The sequence below is a fragment of the Equus przewalskii genome, chromosome 16 (assembly GCF_037783145.1).
Source record: "Equus przewalskii isolate Varuska chromosome 16, EquPr2, whole genome shotgun sequence".
Taxonomy (NCBI): domain Eukaryota; kingdom Metazoa; phylum Chordata; class Mammalia; order Perissodactyla; family Equidae; genus Equus; species Equus przewalskii.
Genome location: NC_091846.1, coordinates 60,021,458 through 60,026,570, shown reverse-complemented (window position 1 = coordinate 60,026,570; position 5,113 = coordinate 60,021,458). Strand labels below are relative to the sequence as shown.

General features: G+C 40.6%; 1 pseudogene; it reads left to right on the top strand.

Moving 5' to 3' along the window:
• The first annotated feature begins 383 nt into the window (after nucleotides 1-383).
• Nucleotides 384-4,735, top strand: LOC103543275 (tripartite motif-containing protein 60-like; annotated as a pseudogene).
• The last annotated feature ends 378 nt before the right edge of the window (nucleotides 4,736-5,113 follow it).

Below are 5,113 nucleotides of genomic sequence, written 5' to 3'. Positions count from 1 at the left end.
TGATGCAGGACCCAAGCACCAGGTTTGTGTTGAGGTTTCTGTCCTGTACTTCACTCAGCTCAAAGGCTTCCTGAGCTTGAGCTTCTTCTGAGTCATCTGATACAAGTCAGCAGTTTGTCATTGGTTGAGGTAGCATTCTCTAGATGTCTACACTGTAAAGGAATGATCATTCGCTTACTTGGACCTGTGTCTAATTTCTGGAAGAAGGAGGTCATTGAACTTAACTCTAGGTAGATGACATGTGATGGATCTGCAAGTTGTGGATCCTTATTGGCGGCAACCTCCAGAGCTGAGGGGAAGGAAACTAAGCAGGACTTTAGTGCTTGCCATCAGCATGTGAGGCTAGTGAAACCTAAAGTTAGACAGTCTTTGAGGTCTGGGTGATGTTAAATTCTTGCTGGGTCTTGAGCTCTAGAGAGGTAGGCCATGGTGAAAGGAGCATCACCTTATGTGCTATCTTTGTTCACGGCTCAGAGGAATTTGTGACAGCCCTGGCAGACCTCCAAGAGGAGTCTAGCAGCCCCATCTGTTTGCATTACTTGAAGACTCAGTGACCATCAACTGTGGGCACAGCTCTGTCACTCCTGCATAAATATGTCCTGGAAGGATCTAAATGACACATTTTTATGCCCTGTCTGTCATTTTAGTCTTCAGACAAGAACTTCAGGAGCAAACCCCAGCTTAGTAATTTGACTGAAATTGCTAAGGTATGCTCCAGATCAGAGGAAGCAAGAGGAAGAGTCAGGAAGAGAATGTTATACATAAGAAGTACAGTCAGCTTTTGATTCTTTTCTGTGAAAAGAACCTAGAGGTTTTATGTACACAGTGCAGTTTTTCCATTAAATACCAGAAGCACCACATATATCCCACTTAGAAAGCTATCCTCATAATAGGAAAATTCTAGAATGCAACATTGAGCCCTTGAAGGACAATGTGGAATGAGTTGAAAATATGATTAACTTTGCAAGCCAGCAAATCAGTGGAGCTGAAAAAAAAGGATAAAATGTAAGAAAGAAGAAATAAATTCTTAATATGAACAAGTTAGTCTGTTTCTACTGAATGAAAAAGAGGATATTCTTAGGCAAATACAAAATGAAATTTGGACATTATAACAAAACTAAATGAAAATCTTATAAAATTTTTCAATCACATCTGCACATTCAAACATCAACTGAGCAAGATAGAGGGCAAGAGTGTGCAATCTGAACTTAAATTGTTAACATGTGTTAAGAGTATCCACTACAGGTATAAAAACCTAAAACACCTTGATCTCTTTTCATTCTGTTTAAAAAAAACACATAGATTCGAACTTCCTCCACAGTATTCCAGCTTGGACAAAATTACCAAGCCATTTCCAGGAGTTCTCATTCTAGATCTTGAAACAACACATCCTCAACTTATTATCTTTGAGGATAGAAAAATTATGCAATACGGAAAGACAGAGCAAAACCTTTATTATAACCCAAACAGTTTTTCCTCTACCCTGGTATTCTAGATGCTAATGGATTTAATTATGGTGGACATTACTGGGAGATAGAAGTGGAAGGCAAGCCTAAATGGAACTTAGGGGTTTACATAGACTGTCTTCTTGGGAACTGGTGGAATTAGCCATTAGCTCTGGGTGGATTCTGGGCAATTAGGGGAGTTAAGGACAGTTATGTTGCATTTGCTTCTAAAAGAATTAAGCTTATGCCAAAAGTAAGACCCAGTAATATTGACATTTTTCAGGCCTATGAGATGGGTGAAGTTTTCTTTTATATTAAGAATGATAGGTCTTTTTTTTTTTTCTCTCTCTCTCTATTTTTTTAGCAGTTCATTTTTTTTTATTTCAGTAACATTGCTTTATAACATTATATAAATTCCAGGTGTACATCATTTAAATTTCTATTTTTGTGTAGATTACATCATGTTCACCACCCAAAGACTAATTACAACCCATCACCACACACATGTGCCTAATCACCCCTTTTGCCCTCCTTCCTCCCCGCTTCCCTTCTGGTAACCACCAGTCCAATCTCTGTCTTTATGTGATTGTTTGTTGTTGTTTTTAATCTTCTGCTTATGAGTGAGATCATATGGTATTTGACTTTCTCCCTCTGACTTATTTCACTTAGCATAATACACTAAAGATACATCCATGTTATCACAAATGCTCAGATTTAGTCTTTTCTCATCACTGAGTAGTATTCCATTGTGTATATATACCACATCTTCTTTATCCATTCGTCCCTTGGTGGGCACCGAGGTTGCTTCCAACTCTTGGCTATTGTGAATAATGCTGCAGTGATAACCTTGCTGGGTAGTGTATTCTTGTCTATAGGGTTTTTCCTTTTAGCACTTGAAATATGTGTGTGACTCTCTTCTAGCCTGTCAGGTTTCTGCTGGGAAGTCATCTGACAGCCTCATGGGATTTCCTTTGTACATAACTTGTTGCCTTTCTCCTGTCACTTTTAGGATTCTCATTTTTATCTTTAATTTTTGACATTTTAATTATAATATGTCTTGATGTGGGCTTCTGTAGATTTATCTTGTTTGGCACTCTCTGTCTTTCCTGTACCTTGGAGTCTGTTTCCTTCCATGGGTTAGGAAAGTTTTCAGCTATTATTTCTTCAAACAGATTCTCTGCCACTTTTTCTCACTCCTCTCCTTCTGGGATACCTATAATACGAATGTTAGTATCCTTGAAGTTGTCCCAGAGGTCCCTTAGACTGTTCTTGTTCTTTTTAATTCTTTTTTCTTTTCCGTTCAGTTTGGATAATTTCCTCTAGTCTTTCATCCAGCCTGCTGATCTGTTCTTCTGGATTATCTACTCTGCTATTGAGTCCCTCTAGTGATTTTTTCATTCCCAGTATTGTATTCTTCATTTCTGATTTGTTCTTTTTTATATTTTCCAGTTCTTTGTTGACTTTCTCACTGAGTTCATTCATTCTTCTCTCAAGATCAGTGAGCATCCTTATGAGTTTCTGTTTGAACTGTTTGTCAGGTAGATTGTTTATTTCTGTTTCATTTAGTTCTTTTTCTGGGGTTTTGTCCTGTTCCCTTGCTTGGAACATATTCCTTTGCCTCCTCATTTTGCTTCTTTCTCTGTGCTTATATCTCTATATTAGGTGGGTCTGCTAAGTCTTCTGATCTTGGAGAGTTGGCCTTATGTAAGAGAAGCCTTATGAGGCCTAGCAGTGTGCTGCCCTCTTGTCATCAGTTCCAAATGTTCCAGGAGTGACCCCTGTGTGGGCTATGTGTATCCCTCTGTTGTGGCAGAATTGCTCTTTCTGCAGGTGCCCAGGGAGGCTAGGTTGTCCCATTGACCAGCTGCTTGTAATTCTCAGCTGCATGTGGCTGTTATGGACCCTTCAGTAACTTTATCAGGTATGGGGAGCCCTAGCACAGTCGGTTGCAAGGTCTAACAGCACATTGCTATTGCAGTTGTTCTGTTAAGTGCTTAGGCCTCCATCATGGCTGCTTGCTAGGATCAGGGGCTTACAACTGCTGTAGACCTTTGGTCTTCAAGGCTGTTGTCAACTCTCAGGATTGCACCTGAGTGGGGCTGACCCCAGGCCCCAGAGAATCCAATTGTTCCAGGCTTTGAAGGTAGGGTCGATCTATCATGTGGCTGTTTGAGAAGCACAAGTCTTCTGCAGCTAACAAGTCCCACCATCCACAGAGCCAAACACACCATCAATGCAGTCCTGCCCCATGTGTGCATCCTGACCCACTGAAGTGGACCCAGTCACTCCACTGCAGAGGCCCCACACACTCCACCAATGCCCCACATACTCCATCCTCTCCTCATACACACCCTGCCCTGCAAAGGAAGACCCACTCATCTGGCTGCAGAGGATCCAGACACCCAGCCTATGCAAGCCCACAAGTTGCCCAAGGGCTTGCTGTTGTGTAGGGCCAGTCCGTAGAGTGGGCTGCCTACCTTGGCTGAGCTGGATGAAATTGGTGCTGTAGTAGGTGGGACAGACCCTGGGCTAACAAGCCAGGGGAAGAACTCTGATGGCATCTGTCACATCTGTTTCCGTATCAGGTCACAAGAATGCCTGCCGCCAATGTTTCAGTCCCTGGAGAGGTTTCACTTCTCACTGAGATGCACCCAGAGCCTATCAGGTGAGTCTGTTTTCACCAAAGGACTATGCACCTTTCTGATTATTTTAGGTTGCTCTCTGAAACTAGTGAATTTGTGCATGGGCCTTTTAAGAACTGGCTTTTTCCCCCTTATGTTTGATAGCTTTTCTGGAGTTATTCCCCATTGCTGTTAGTAGTCAGCAAAGCCAGATATTATAACACTTGTCTCGGTTGTGCTGAGTCCAAAGGATGCTTATAGCAGTAATGCTCCCCTACTCAGCTCCTCCACTTATACAGTGAAGGCTGTGTACTTTAGGATTTTTCCCAGCCAGCCTTGAAGTGCTATGGCTTTAGAAGGTGGCTTTTTTTCTCTCCAGAAAGGAATTTCTGCCTCTTATACCTCAATCGGGACTGCTCCTTGCTGCACGGGTTCTTTTTAGTTAGTTTTCAGTTCTCTCTCATGGGTAATTGTTCCCAGAGTAGTTGTAAATTGGTTGTGTCCATGGGAGGAGGTGTGTTCAGAGTCCACCTATGCCACCATCTTGGCACCTTTCCCTTTTCTTTATATTTTAATGATTATTTTACAGAAGACCTTTGACCATATTTCTATACCGGAACAGATTCTGAAACTTTTAAAATTTTTACAGTAACCGTTTGTGAAAGATAAAGTACTTGGGAAACAACTGTTTCTTTTTCCTTCTGTTTGTACCCGTTTGTACCTATAACTTAGCCTGTAAATTTGGACTCAGTAATTTGGATCTTTTAAGGTTTATGCTTCAAAAACCAGAATGAATTTTTTCTCCAATATGAGAAATACTAGTTTCACAGATGTTAAGGTACAATTGTCAGGTTCTTTAAAATTCTATGATGAAATATTTGAGAATTATATTAAAACATCTGTAATGATTAATTTTATGTGTCAACTTTGCTAAGCTATGATATTCAGATATTTGGTCAAATATCAGCCTAAATGTCAATGGGAAGGTATTTTGTAGAACAGTTTAACATTTAAATCAGTAAACTCTAAGCAAAGCAGATTACCCTC